The 16,085-nt window shown below is 44.8% G+C and overlaps 1 protein-coding gene and 1 long non-coding RNA gene across 8 annotated transcripts in view; one reads left to right on the top strand and one right to left on the bottom strand.

Moving 5' to 3' along the window:
* Positions 1-16,085, bottom strand: part of Skap1 (src kinase associated phosphoprotein 1) — a 306,690-nt gene that overhangs the window by 179,990 nt on the left and 110,615 nt on the right.
* On the top strand, positions 11,245-14,852 carry LOC148003086 (uncharacterized). Its single transcript, XR_015632039.1, has 2 exons — positions 11,245-12,199; positions 12,327-14,852. It is a non-coding gene; the product is annotated as an uncharacterized LOC148003086 (long non-coding RNA).

Below are 16,085 nucleotides of genomic sequence, written 5' to 3'. Positions count from 1 at the left end.
TAATTTTAACTTAAATGTTTTCATTCTTTCTTCCAATTTTTTTTTTTTGGTGGGGTCTTAATAATTTCTCGGTTCTCAATCTACCCGGTGTCATATTAAAGAGGATAATGTATATTTACAACTACAGCCGCAGTGTTATCGTAGTTATAGATTCTATTTATAACTCTTACCACTTTCCGCAGATATTCAGTGATTGATATTTCTGATTTATCACTGGCTGCTACTCTCATCCCCCTCCCCTCCCCACTGAGAGCCAGCAAGGGTCAGAGAGGCTGTTGGGTCGTCTTCCGGCCACAAGGTGGCTCCCCCCACCCCTTCTCTCAACAGACAGGGTCCAAAAGCTCACCTCTGCTGAGCGCTTCAGGCAGACAGGGTGAGGAAGCTAATTATGAACTGTTAGTACCGTGCTTTTCATTTTGAACCCAATGGCTCGCAAGCCAGTCTTTGGCACACTAAGTTATGGTTCCGAAAGGTTATTTAAAGAGAGGAGGAGGAAGAAGGCCCTTAAGTTCTGCTTAATTTCTCTTCAGCCATCTTTCCAAAGGTACAGCCGAGCTAGCATTAGCATAAATAAGGAAAATAACGAAGTGCTCCAGAGGGACCTCATTTTGTTGACTAGGAATATGGCGGTAAGCTGGAACAAGGTCAAATTTAAAACGAATGCGCCCTGTTACTCTGCTTCTGATAACCCTCTTCATGGGGCATCTTAAGGATTTGTGGCACGGTCCTAGGGGTCCCTGCATCACACCATGGGCCAAGCGCAGCTACCTCTAAATACACAAACTTCAAAAGGAACACAAACCACCCTTCGATTTTCTTCCTTCAGCTGCAATGCTCCCTCCTTCTGGCCTCCCAGACAGGTTGCCCAGCTCGTACGTAGATAGGGCTTTTACAGACACCATCATCTCTTTCCACAGCCAAAATGGGCACGGAGCGACGAACCATTCATCTAATTATGTAGAAGGTCTTTCCAGAAAGGAGGCCCTAATTCTCACACGTACCATCCTCCAATCTCAAGGGGAGCCATCGTTTGAGTAAAGCTACATTTTCCCCATCTGTAAGACGGAGTTAAAAATGGGGCCTGCTCATCTATGCCTAGATTGACTGAGTTAATACACAGAAAGCACTTGCAAGAGTTCTTGACACACGAGAGCCAGATGAGCAGTTGAATACTGACTTGAGCTCAGCCCCTTCTTGTTTACAAGTACTTTTGAGTCACAGTTGTTCAAGCTAAAAGAGCGTTCGTGGATTTCACAAGGACAGGAAGTACAGCATTTTCTAGATGCCTGAAAGCTGTCAAGAGACTGACTGATGGTGTGTGGGATTTTTCTTCCTCAAAATAAATAAAAAAATAAAATAAATAAAATAAAATGTAAGCACTTTCTCTCAATTCATGGCTTCTCTTTCAATGCATTACTTACAAAAGAAACTGATTTCCACAGCTGAAGTTTGTTTCAGATAATAGCTTAGAAAAATGCACCATCTCAGTAAATAGCTATATATAATGTTTTCAACAATTCGGCTACAGTATTTATATTGCAAACATTTTCATTTCCCGTTTTTTTTTTAAGTCTCTGGAATCTTCCTAATGCCAGAACATGACTTGTTAAGCTTCTTGTTAAACTTTAAGCATAGGAGTTCCTTGCTTGTAATGTAAATAAACATTTTGAATACCCTGTTAGGCACTGCCTTGACAATTCTGCAGTAAATTTTCAAAAGGTATACATGATCTCCTTAACTTAAACTGTCTTCTCATAATTCAACCACTAGGTAAGGTTTATGCGGGCACGAAATCCTGCATTCACATAAATCTTTGTATAAGGAAAGATCTAGGTGACAGAGATATAAATACATGTGTGTTGGTACGTGTATATATACATGTATGTCTACATACATGGTATTTTAGAGCCTCCCATCGATTTTGAAATACATATTCAGAGACCATGCAAGGTAATTGAATCAATGTTCAATAGCCATGGAGCGCAGTAGGACAGTTTTTAATGTTTGTCATACAACTCCTCACTCCTTATTATCCCTGTCAGCTACTCCGAGTGCCTGGCAGACAAATGCTAGCCCAGGTCCTGACCATTTCTCCTTGGAATTATTTCAAGCCTAACTCTTGAGAACCGCTTCTGTATGCTGCCCCAGTGAGGTCAGAGTAAGTGGAGAGGCATCTGTATGGAGAGACAGCTTAGCACCTTGCTTTTGAAGGACTCTCATCTTGGTTTTGCCTGTACTTGCGCCGACATAACTTCAGAAGACTCCCTTTCTATTCTGGCAAAGCTCCTGGGTGGCTAGAAGCAGTGTTTTGTTTTGTTTTGTTTTGTTTTGTGTTTTGCTGTTGTTGCCAGAAGGAGTTTTTGCGGAATGTCTCAACTTTCTTTATAGTCCTAGCAACTCCCCACCCCCCCCTCCCTAGCTTGACTAACGCCAGTCCTAGGCATCAGTTAACAGAACCCGTCCATGAACAGCTGTGCCAAAGCGGGCAGCAATCCGTTATTTGGCTCACTTTGGGGGTATTTGTCCTATGGGTTTTCTAGCCAAAGGCTTATATGTTTCCCAAGAGAAATTTACTTTCATGAGAGAAGAAAATAGAGGCAAATCACTGCTGTTAGACCCCCCAAGTCAGAGACACTGGCTTGTTATCCTGTACATGGGAAGTTTAAAAAGCCCACAGTTATGAAGGTAATCATGGCTCCAAGTCTCTCATTCTTTCCCGACATGAAGAATTACAAACGGAACCAGATTTCTCTCTGTCCATAGAACGTGTATGATTACAGCTGTTCATATTTCCACTCTAATGAAGGGCTGCACATTTAATTGTAAGATTTATTAGAGACCTACATTGCTGTGTACATGGAAAAAAAACCCAGTTAATTGACATCTAAAATGCCGGCTGTTTATTCTGACATTAATAATCATATTTCTTCATTTGAAATGAAGAGCGTTTTGGGGGTGGAAGGGGGGGGGAATGTATTTTGTTTCCTCCAAATAAGAAATTAATAAAGTCAGTGTAAGGGATAAAAGGAGCCAGAAGGAGAGGAATATTGATTTATGCACGTGAAGATGGGGTGGGGTGGGGGTGGGGAAATACAAGGATGCTTGCTTTATTTATTTATTTTTATTTATCTTTAAAGTCCACGACCCACCCCCTACCCCCAATTCTGCTGGAAACAAGAGGGTTGATTGCCAGCTTTGTTTGAATTCACAGAGATTCTCATACGAGGCCGGGTTCATAAACAGGTGAAATGATGGAGTTTATTGCAACGCACATCAACACTGAAACTAAATAACTGTGTTGCCATCTCGGTCCCGCTGAAAGACGGATGGTAAACTTGACCTGCCGCTGGTACTATCCGATTGCCATTTTTTATTCCCCCTTCGCCGCCCCCCCCAGGCTGAGCCACGTTGAGTAAATGCATGTGCACGGTCAGGTCAGACCCCTGGATCGGGTGAAACTCCGTTCACATTTGCATACAGGCGGAGTCTCACAATGAAAGCCCATCTGTTCCCGTCTCGGAGTACAAATCGATTGTCACCCGACTCGCAGCAAATGACAGCGGCGTGGCCATTAGGTGGAGGAACACCCGGCTCAGGTTACGGATATGGAACTGCTGATTTGGGTTTAAATACCTGATAGCCGGAGACTTTTCATTCTGTGTGAACAAAGAGTGAACTTTGAACTGTTCGGGGGATATCTTCTCCTAAGATTGGGTCCCCCCCACCACCACCCCGTTTTATCCACTCCTAATACTCAACTGTTATATTTCCCAGTGTCTCTGTTTCTGTATAAAAATCAGCCGGGCTGACTGTCACGATGTCCTAAATAATCACCCCCCTTTAAAGCGAGGCGTAGGAGGTGGGACAGCCGCAGAGTATGTTGTAAATAGAGGGTGAACTCTGAACTCTAGATGCCCTCCGGAGGTCGTTAATATCACGGCGATGTTGTTCCTTGAACTTCTGGATTTTACTGGGGTGGAATTTTCAGTTGTAAGAGTTTAACCAAAGTGTGAACTGCCCCAGCCCTTAGCCCTCCCTCCCAACCCATTCAGTTACGGGAGGCACCTGTCTCCTCTCCTCATGTTTATTCCAAAGTAGTTTACCAATCACAGTCTGAATCAGAGAGGATGTTTTCTTCCCCCTTCCTTGTCTTCTTTCTCCTTTCTCTTTAAAATTCAGCAAGTACCTTAGAGTTTACAGACAGAAAACGCATAGAGTCTGACAGAAAGACAGAGCTGTTCGTGAAGAAACCCCAGGATAATAAGCCCATCCAAGCAGCGGACGTGATAAATACAAGGAAATTCATGAGCAAAAATATGGGCAGACTTTCATCAAATGCCTTTCTTGTCCTGCTTTATAGCAGGAGTTTATTTCTTTGAAAATCTTTCAGAGGAAGACAGAAGCAACCGGGGTTTGATTGTTCGTGTTTATATTTGAAATATCTCTACATTGTGCTTCATGAATCACCCTTAACATTAAAGCAATATCCGGGCCATTATCCCAGCTTGGTCGGGTGGGTCCTTGGGGGTGTGGGTTGTCACCTGTCCACACACACGAGCCCCAGTGTGGGGTGGAAAAACATCTTTTGTTACTAGTTGCACTCCTTGGTTTGCGCCCAGTAATAAGGTCGTTACATGAACTGCAGTTTGAAACATGCTAGAGTAAAATGGTTGAGCAGCTGCAAGAACTTTTTGGTTCCCTTAAAGCAACTGTGCACTCTGTCTAGTACGTATTTCTCCCACAGAATACTTCCTACGACTGTTTTACAGAGTGTAATGTATTGAGATGACTCTTGGAACTCCAGCATGTTTAAAGGGCCTTGTCACCTCCACCAGGACTCCTTTCACTCTGGATGCTGTACCACCATTCTTACTGTTTCCCCTTTAAAAATTACACCAGGGTAAAGAAAAGAAGGGGGGCAGATCTTCTTTCTTTCTTTTTTCTTTCCTTCATTCTTCCTTCCTTCATTTCTTTCTTTCTTCCTCTGTCTGTCTGTCTGTCTGTCTGTCTGTCTGTCTTTTTTTAATCCCACACAAGAGTTTACAGCCAACCTTAATGGAAGTTCTACAAGCATTAAAAGGGAGCCTTTGTTTCACAAGAATGTCCAAGACAAGGGTGAATTTTGGTTCCACTTTGTCAAGTTTAAGGGGAAACTGAGAGAGAGAGAGAGAGAGAGAGAGAGAGAGAGAGAGAGAGAGAGAAAGAGAGAGAGAGAGAATATTCAGGTAGCTTTCCTAGCTGTCTCCCTCTGACTCCAGCTTGCTTCTGATCATCTCTCTTGTAACCAGGTCAGGGCATTGCAGTAGGACGTGTGGCCCTGTGATGTCCTGGCTGTGTCTTTGCATCCCGTGTGGCAGGACGCCTTGTATGTGACCAGTAACAAAGCGTCAGACACTGACACACAGGAACAGGGCCACACAGGGGAAAATGTCCCAGTGAGGAGGAGGCACAGCTGCTTTAATTCCCTGTCACTAAAGGGGTGTGACTGAGGCAGACAGACTCTGCTTCCAGAAGATGAGTTAACTTGTTTATAGAAATATCGGTCTTTTAGCCTCTTGTTATGCACTGCTGGTGAGGGTGTGTGAACAGGAACCGAACCTTGAACTTAGTTTCCCCTTTGAACTCGTGACCTTTGACAAGATTCCCCATGCGTTCCCCTTCAGACAAATTTCATCACAATTACAGCCCCTTCCACTTGAGTTAAAGATATATAATCATTGATTTGACCTAATTATCTGATACATCCCTTTCTTTGCAAGGTGAGAGCTAACTGCGTGAGCAGAAGCTGACCCGTGAAGTTCTGATATTCAATTTTTATTCTAATTATCATAAAACATGTTCTGTCTTTCCCCTTCAACTTCAACAATGCCCCCTCGGTTGCTAGGCAACAGACCTTCCAATGCATTGTGCACTACACGTTCAAAGTGCCATTTTTAAACAACAATGACAACGACAACAACAACAACAACAGCAAGAGCGACAGCAGCAGCGACAGCAGCGACAGCAGCAAAACCCTAAAGACTGACTTTGCATTAGAAAGTTGTCATCCACCCTTGTCTTTTCTGGGAATAAATCTGAGGTGATTAAAGACAGGAGGCCAGAAAGTTCCCTCAGGGCTCTGAGATGAGTTTTAGGATCAATCTACTACAGTTCAGAATTTCCCCCTAATACTTTACCAACTTTCCATGATGAAGTGGTCCCGGGCAGCGCCCACAGTCAGTATAATCAAATTCGACTACAGGGGAGTCTCTTTCTTCAAATGGGCATTTGTGCAAAGCGGCTGGGGCAGTGGCGGCTTCCTGAGTTTATTATAACAGCCCGAGCCAAAACTTTACTAAGAAAGCTTAAGTCAGAGAACACATTCTTCAAAATAAAATGTGTGATTTAAGCACAATCTCGGAGCCGATAACCACTTCAACCGATCTTTAAAAGGGGTTTGGGTTTCTACTTGGAGTTAATTTTTTTTTCTAAAGAAGAAAAAGAAATCACAATGGGCTTCCATTATCTTGCCTTAAGCTACTGAAAAAAGTTAGATGAATCACAAAAACCTTTGAGTTAAGAAGAGACTCTTCAGACTTCTTTAAGGTCCCTCAAAATACACACTCCATGTTCTCTCCCAGATGAAATGAGCTGATTTTCTTTTTGTCATTTCTACCTAAGACCACTGCTGCCTCTCCAAATATTAAGTCTCTTATAGGCTAAGGGTGACACATGTGTGACGTCAAATTACCTGTTCTTGTTGGAACCGTTGCTCCTATTCAAAAATTAGACTTTTTTTGAAAAAAAAAAGTAATTTTTCATCTGATCACCACAGTGGAGCACTCTGCTGAATTCTATTTTTGCCAGATAATTTTGAATGGACTTTTAATCCAAGGTCCCAAGCAAATGTAAAAGGGGAAAAAGAGGTGTGTGGCCGAACTTGCTAAGGTAGGAATTTATCTGTGTGCGCTGAGGTAAGCCTTTAAGAAGGGTGGAGGACTGTGACATCATCTGTGGCTATTCATCCTGTGATGACATCTTATGCCCAGGCATCCCAAAATAAGCAGGAGAGAGCCCCGTGATCCAGGACCATTAGATAGAGTTCTAAAAGAAGGCATCCAAACCGGTTCTGGTTCTTTCACTTGGGAAAGTACAAAACCAACTTAGAGAATTCTGAAGAAGGCTTGAGAATGCAAGGTCTCTGTTCCTAAGGGCCTGAAGGAAGGGAGGATGGAGACCCACAGCCAGATGGCCCGGGGTGGGGGGTGGGGTGGGGGTGTCCCTGTTAAAAGTACATCATTGACTTTGAAACAATGTTTCTCATTCTTGTTTGGTTACCATAAGGACTTTTCTCCACATATATTAATATAGTGGGACGTGGAGAAATGAGGTAGAGTGTCCAATCTCTGAGAGAGATTCAGCCTTTGACATCATTTATTCTGAGCCTGGAGATAGTTTAGTGACAAATCGAGGGAGAGCAAATTTAACTGAAAGAAACTTTTCTCCCTTGCGATCCTAGATTTCAGGACTGGGGTGTCAATTGGAAATATGTATTCACATAATGATTTTGGCATGGATACAAACGTATAGAAACCCTATAAGGTATTCAGTTAAAAATAAACAACAACAACAGCAAAACCCAAAAAATAAACCTCTATATCCCCGGGGCTGGAACTGTGAATAATCTTCTACAGTAGAGATTCCCAATATGGTATCTGAGGACCTCTGAAATTATATGCAAATGTGCACGTGTGCTTGCCTGTGCACACTCATTTTTATGTCAAGAAGAGCCACTGCTACCTAGTGATAAGAAAAGAAATAAAAGCACAAAAATAATTATTATAATTTCCAAAGAAAAGCCAGCCAACAGCCACTATCACTTCTTACAGAGCACGATCATTCTCAAACTCTTACAGAAGGGTCACTTCAATTACAAATTCTTCATTAGAGTCTCTCACACATGTATATAGAAACTGACATGTCATATGTATGATTTACAAATTGACAAATCATGTATATGATTATATATCTGTGGCGTGCACACTACTAACAATCCATTATTATTATAGTGACCTGTACTGTTCTCCCACACACATAGGTTCTACATACATATTGTCATGTGTCCTGGATCACCCAGGATGCCTCACTTGGGTGTCTGAGTCCCCTCTGTTATCCCTAACCTTCCATAAAGGTGAGTTCTATAAATCAATAACAATAACAATTAGAGAAATCTTTTAGAAATATAAAATGCAGCATGCCAGTCGCCCACTATAGTTGCTTCCTACAGTATTCAAAACAAAATGGCTTAAAAAAGATGCTCGATGGTTTAGTCCTGTTTATGTCTTCAACCTTACTTCCCAACACTTTGTTTCACTTATTTAACCTCAGCCACGAAACCCCATGTTAATTTCAGCTCTCTGAATCGAGTGTTTGGTTGGTTTTCACCTTTGCACTTTTAACAGCTAAATCTCAGGTCTGGGACATTGTTAGGACCTCCAATGATACACGAGGAACGGAGACTATTTAAAGTGACCACAGTCTACTTGTTCTCTGGAAGATGAACCTTGAGTGGACACCCATGATGAGAGCTCCACTCCGAGAGACACTATCCACCAGAGACAGTTAGAGTGCAGCTTTCTCTATTTCTCTCAACTTTCCTAACATTTCCAACATCTCCCTCACAACCTGTCACTGTTTCTTTCCGATCATGCTCATTTGCATATCTCCCTTACTAGCCTTTATGGGAGAAATTCTACTCTGATCTTTTCTCTTCTCCTCCACCGTATCCAGCATGCAGCAGGTGCCCCAGCCTTGGACCACAGGCACAGCTGACAGGACATCCTGGCCATGACAAACTGGGGCTGGCCTACTCATGCAGGATGCTAGCCCCTCGGAGCCACACTGACTGATGAGCCCTGATTCTACACTCAGACGGATGCTCATGGGCAGTCATCGGTTGACAAGGCTGAATGAAGAAAAAGGACTCCCCCTGGAAACAAAGTTATGAGAAATGGCCAATTCCTCATGTGACCATAGAGGGAGAAACTGTCTCAATGTTGGGATGATAAAGGCATGAACACAAAAGAGACTAAACACGTTACATTGACCCCCGTCCCTTCTTCAGAGGTCAGTTCCCCCAAAGAAGTGGAACTATCACAAACACAGTGTCTACATAATAATTTATATATATGCATATCTTATATATTTATAATTGTTTCATATTTATTATATTCTATTAATGTTATATTAATAGACACAGATATAAATATATACATATATAAAGTATACATATATGTATATGTACATATATAGTATTGAACTAGATTAAGGAATCACTATGCAGTGTGAGCAATTTTAGAGATGGGAAAATAAAAGTGTGCAAAGTTTGATTCAGCATAATTCTATACTCAGACTACTATACTGATCATATAAAATGTCCATTTAAAAATCTTTTTAAAAGAAATTCGTGTGTGTGTGTAGATAGATATGAATAATTTTCACACATCAAAATTAAAACTTGAAAAAGGGATAATGGATAACCCCTTTAGTATTTCTGCATCTGAAAATCTGTGTCTGTCAACAGAAGGAAATGAATTCAAGAACTTCAGATCTCTGAATAACTCATGTAAGAATTTAGCCGCAGGGCAGGGATGATTGACAGCACCCACACGGTGACTCACAACCATCTTTAACTCAAATCCCGTGGATCTGACGCCCTCTCTTGGCTTCTGTGGGCACTACTCAGAGTGCTACACAGGCAGGCGGAATACCCAAATGAATAGACAAGAAGAAACAAAATCTCCAAAATTTAAAAAGGAATCTAGGTTTTCTTCCCCAGGATTCTTAGGTGTTTTGTTGGATATTAACATCTAACGACAGAATAAAAGTTAAACTTTCATGAGACATTGACTTAGAAAGTATCTTAGAAGTTAAGAAAAAAAAACAGGAAAGCAACAAGAGTGGTATACAGGTGGAAAGAGAAGTGATTTGAGAGCGAAGTGGATTCAGTTGGGGTGGTGTGCAGCAGTCAACAGGTCTGGGGGGAAATAACTCCAAATACGAGCATCAATAAAATAGAACAGTTCAGTGGCAGAACACTTAGCTAGGGTACTCAAAATCCAAGTGTTATCTCCAGCAATATACACAGAGAGAAAGACAGACAGACACAGACAGGCAGACAGAGAGACACAGAGACAGACAGAGACACAGAGACTCAGAGACACAGAGAGAGGCAGATACAGAGACACAGAGACAGAGACAGAGCTACAGAGAAACACACACACACACACACACACACACACACACACACACACACACACACCACAGAGAGAGAGAGAGAGAGAAAAGAGCGCTTAGAAAGCAAAATGCTATAAAAGATGCCATGGCAACAGGAAACGTAAGATAAGCATCAAAGACAGTGGTTCTAGATTTTAAATACAACACTGTATTTCCAGAGGGGCAGGACCCGTGTGGTTCTGTATTCCTTATATGGGAGCAGCCCGGTTGAAACAGACCACTGGTCCATCCCTTCTGCCAAGCTGCCCTGACAGTGAACAGATGTTCTGAGAGAAGATCTACACTCTCTCCAACTCAAACCCAATAACACACCTAATGGGGCAACACTGTATCAAGCGCATCGCTTCTGTTTAACCTCAGATGGCAATTCTCTTCTACCCAAAGTGGAGGCTGATTTCATGCTGGGTGGCCCACTGAAGAGGTTAAAATGACATCAAGCTGCTATCTCCATTCAGTTGGCTTTTCTGACACACTAAACCACTTACACAATTTGCTGTCACCACTGCTCATATCGCGCCCTGAAGGTATAGCACAAAGGGCTGGATTTGCCCCGGCGACTGCTCTTACAAAAATCCTTACTTCTTTAAATATTAAGATTTAAATTTTTAAACTTAATTTCTTACTGGCAGCATTAGGGCCTCACACAGCAAGCCAAGAGTTCTACCACTGAGCTACATCCTCAGCCCTGAAATTAAGGTTTAAACTATTAGTTTCGAGATCAAGTAATGAGCACTCTGAATTTAATGTCAATGACATTTTTTTTTTTTGGTTCTTTTTTTTTTTTTTTTTTTCGGAGCTGGGGACCGAACCCAGGGCCTTGCGCTTCCTAGGCAAGCGCTCTACCACTGAGCTAAATCCCCAACCCCGTCAATGACATTTTAAGGTGGAAAAAATTCAAAAATATTTACTTTTTAAAGTTTTAAAATTACATTTATTTATTTATTTATTCATTCATTTGTTTATTTATTTGGGGGGTGGGGCACCACAGTGCACAAACACCCTGAGCTCAGAGGACAACTTGTGAGAGTTAGTTCTCTCCCTACACTGTGTGAACCCCAGAGGCTGAACTTAGGCTGTCAGGTTTGGTGGCAAGCTCCTTCAGTCACCTAGCCATCTCACTGGCCCCCCAAAACCCAAACCTTTAACGTTTGAATGAAGGAGTAAGTATTCATAGTGGGGGCCTGCTCTTGATGGTTCTCAGAGAGAGCAAAATAAAAGAAACAGACCAAAGTGACGAAGGCAGCTTGTCAGAGCTGTACTTCAGCACATTTTGGTTCCTGGGGGACATATGTCTAGGGCAGAAGTACCTCAGCCACAAATTTCAAGGTCCTCTTACCTGCAGAGGGAGATGTCCCCTTATCCGATAAGTGCTTCCCACTCCCCTGGAGCAGACCGCTTGAGAATCACACCTAGTCTAATCTGAAAGAATAGGGCAGCCTCTTCCCTACCCGGCACATGATGAGGAGCTTGCAGAAGCCAACCGTCTCTCCCGGTGTACTGTGGACAGTGTGTGTGAGAGAGCATGTGGGTGCTGGAAATCAAATGCTCTCCCCTGGCTTCGTTGGAATAACATCATTAAAATTACAAATACTGATTTTGGGGTGATTCTGCACTTTTAATGAAAATCTGGATGGTGTGGTAAGAAAGCTAAAATATCCTTTCTATGGAAATCGCCTGCAAGATGAACCAATAACCCCATGATTCTTGTGCTCAGTTGGCTTCCGATGCTATAACAAATGAAGGAGACAATCTGGCTATAAAGAGAAAAGGTCAGTGAGGCACAGCAGCTCACGCCTGTAATCCAGGATTTGGGAAGCTGAAGTAGAAGGATCTCTCTAGGTTAGAAACCAGCCTGGACTCCATAGTGAATTCTAGGCTAACTTTGGAGGGTAAGGCTGTCACATACAAGTCAGAAGGGGGAGAGGTAGGGGCTGGGGATTTAGCTCAGTGGTAGAGCGCTTACCTAGGAAGCGCAAGGCCCTGAGTTCGGTCCCCAGCTCCGAAAAAAAAAAAAGAACCAAAAAAAAAAAAAAAAAAAAGAAGGGGGAGAGGTGTCACATCCTGTGTGGCTGGGTCCTGGAAACCTATCTGAGAGTGACAGGCATGGGCTGGAGAGTTGGTTCACTGGAAAGAGCATTTGCTGGCTCTGGCAAAGGACAAGGGTTCAATTCCCAGAACCCACACACTGGCTCACAACTGTCTGTAACTCCAGTCCCAGGGCACCCAAAGCCCTCTTCTTGCCTCTGTGGGCACCTGGCACATACATGGTGCACCATACACGCATGCAGACAAAATGCTCATGTGCATAAAATAATTATATAGATGAATCTATAAATTTTTTTAAAAAAGACATGAGTCACTTAAAATTGGATCTGGGTGGGAGTTTACTCATAGGGGGACAAACCAGCAACCTGGATCCTCTCTAGGTCTATTGTATACAACATGAATAAGGTGTTGGGTTACCAATGGGGGGGTTATGACCCTGGATTGAGGTGAAGGGGGCTGTAGCCAGTATGTTTTACACATTCTAATTTTAGCTACTGGCCAATGTCTAGTCAGCATCCAGGTTCAGACCACGGGAAGGCCTTGCCAGTCCCACGAGTTTGAAGCACCGGCATCCTTCTCATGGCTGTACTCACGCCATGAATGTTCATTCATACAGGGGTACACGTGCCCTCTGAGAGGGAGAGAATCCCAGGCTCGCAGTGTTAGCAGGTTCAGTCCAAGGTCAGTTGCCTTCCATTGCTGTGAGTCTGCCATAGCAGGGGTGTGAGGTAGAACAGGAAGTCTCACCCCATGGCTAGGGTCCCGCAGTGCCCTTTCAGGGTTCACTTCCAACGACCCAAAGGCTGTCTCACCGTTAGGAACTCCGCAGCTCTCCACAGTGTCTTAGGATCCAAATGACGGTGGTTATTCTAGTAATCAACAGACAGAAAAAAAACCCAACACGGAGGCACAAAACAGCCAGGGTATTCTACTGAGGAGACACTTGACAACCCAGGAGCAAGAATAAAGCCAAAAGGAAAAGAGCACACACTTCCTATCAGTGGTGTCTATTACAGCGAGAAACAGTCTCTTGCGAACCACAAATAACCAGGAAATAATTCAAGAGCATGTCACCAGAAAACCCCAAAGTGTAAATAAATGAACTTATTGGTTCTTTGTGTACTTTAGGAAGCCTCTAAGTCAATTCTGGAAGCTACAATAAATCAATAATATTATCTTTAAATTAAACTGGTATTTTGTAAACAAGGGAGCCCTTTCGGAAGTCAACGTGTTTACTATGCTAGAAACAAGGTTGCCATGGAAACGTATAACCTAGTAAACGCCTAATTGTTCAGCAAACCAAGAATGTTTGGTTATCTGGCCTGAATTGTGTAACTCTTCAGAATTATTATAATTGCTGCAGTCTAGAAAATATACTAAGGCTCTCTTAAAAATCTTACAAAGGTAAAGGAGACACGCGGATTGAAAATAACGGAAGCCTTCGTTGGAAAAAAAACAACCCATTTCTTGTTATCAGTAATAACAGCAGGTAAAGGGGGGATAATGAGTAAAATTCACAGAGATGTCAAAACTCTCATTAGCTGTTATCATTCCGGCCAGGGAGGGAGGGAGGGAGGACGGTGATTGTAGAAGCCGTCCACTGCTTTCTCTTTCTAGTGGATCGGTGAGTCTCAGGCACAGCCACCTGCACTGAGGCTGACGTCCACAGGGTGAGACCTTGGCCTATGAAGTTCCAGAAGTTCTTGGTTTGCTCGTCTTTCCTCATGATGCTATGAGGTCATCTGGCCAACCAGGGCAGAATGTGGAGGAGAAAAAGTCAGGCACTTAGGTCATTAATAATCCAGACGGAGCACAGAAACAGCCCTTCACGGGTTGGTTTTCTGTTCCCTGAAAGGCCGAGGATGGTCCCTCAAGACACCAACTGGGTTGATGGTTTAGGCTCCTAAATATAAATATGTAACTCACTGAAGACGGAGATGCCCTACTTTAAAGGATCTTTAGGAATAGTGAGTCAAGACGGTTGTCAGCATCTAGCTTATCCTCTGGCCCATCATTTTCAAAGGTGAAACACTCTCTCTCTCTCTCTCTCCCTCCCTCTCTCTCTCTCTCTCTCTCTCTCTCTCTCTCTCTAAGAGGAGGCCCTACCATTGTTCATGGATACCATGGCAACAGCTCTCATGCTAGTTTCTAGGCCCATCTTCAACCCAAATCATAGACCTGAACATGCCAATCGATGACCAAAAACAAAGGAATCCAGTCACCTACCATCTACACAGTAAAGGTCAGTCGTCACAACCCATCCCCACCTGTCACAGCGCTGTCTACTGCTCCCATCTGTTGTTCCACAGTCCAGTCACACGCAAGCCACACTCCACCCAAGGAAGCCTTTTGAGCTTCTCTGTAGCTTTCTTATTTTTTGAAGTATGATTTCTCTGGTGATGTCACCTGACACTTGGAAGCCCAGACCTGGACTTTGTGGCCACCTTTGTGTAAGTTTGTCTCAGAAGAAACTGTTTTAAGCTCTATACAGAATCAGGGTTCAGTGTGTGAGAAACGTGGGAGAACAGATGCTGGGATGCTGGGTGGGTGGGATGCTGGGTGGCTGGGATGCTGGGATGCTGGGTGGCTGGGATGCTGGGATGCTGGGATGCTGGGTGGCTGGGATGCTGGGATGCTGGGATGCTGGGTGGCTGGGATGCTGGGATGCTGGGTGGCTGGGATGCTGGGATGCTGGGATACTGGGATGCTGGGATGCTGGGTGGCTGGGATGCTGGGATGCTGGGTGGCTGGGATGCTGGGATGCTGGGTGGCTGGGATGCTGGGATGCTGGGTGGCTGGGATGCTGGGATGCTGGGTGGCTGGGATGCTGGGATGCTGGGTGGCTGGGATGCTGGGATGCTGGGTGGCTGGGATGCTGGGATGCTGGGATGCTGGGTGGCTGGGATGCTGGGATGCTGGGATGCTGGGATGCTGGGTGGCTGGGTGGCTGGGATGCTGGGATGCTGGGATGCTGGGATGCTGGGATGCTGGGTGGCTGGGATGCTGGGATGCTGGGTGGCTGGGTGGCTGGGATGCTGGGATGCTGGGTGGCTGGGATGCTGGGATGCTGGGATGCTGGGTGGCTGGGATGCTGGGATGCTGGGATGCTGGGTGGCTGGGTGGCTGGGATGCTGGGTGGCTGGGATGCTGGGATGCTGGGATGCTGGGTGGCTGGGATGCTGGGATGCTGGGTGGCTGGGTGGCTGGGATGCTGGGATGCTGGGTGGCTGGGATGCTGGGATGCTGGGATGCTGGGTGGCTGGGATGCTGGGATGCTGGGATGCTGGGTGGCTGGGTGGCTGGGATGCTGGGTGGCTGGGATGCTGGGATGCTGGGTGGCTGGGTGGCTGGGATGCTGGGATGCTGGGTGGCTGGGATGCTGGGATGCTGGGATGCTGGGTGGCTGGGATGCTGGGATGCTGGGTGGCTGGGATGCTGGGATGCTGGGATGCTGGGTGGCTGGGATGCTGGGATGCTGGGTGGCTGGGTGGCTGGGATGCTGGGATGCTGGGTGGCTGGGATGCTGGGATGCTGGGATGCTGGGTGGCTGGGATGCTGGGATGCTGGGATGCTGGGATGCTGGGTGGCTGGGATGCTGGGATGCTGGGATGCTGGGATGCTGGGATGTTGGGATGCTGGGTGGCTGGGATGCTGGGTGGCTGGGATGCTGGGATGCTGGGATACTGGGATGCTGGGATGCTGGGTGGCTGGGATGCTGGGATGCTGGGTGGCTGGGATGCTGGGATGCTGGGTGGCTGGGATGC

Source organism: Rattus norvegicus, chromosome 10 (assembly GCF_021556685.1).
Source record: "Rattus norvegicus strain SHRSP/BbbUtx chromosome 10, alternate assembly SHRSP_T2T, whole genome shotgun sequence".
Classification (NCBI taxonomy): Eukaryota; Metazoa; Chordata; class Mammalia; order Rodentia; family Muridae; genus Rattus; species Rattus norvegicus.
The sequence above is the reverse complement of the archived record's forward strand: the minus strand, read 5'-3'. Positions and strand labels throughout refer to the sequence as shown.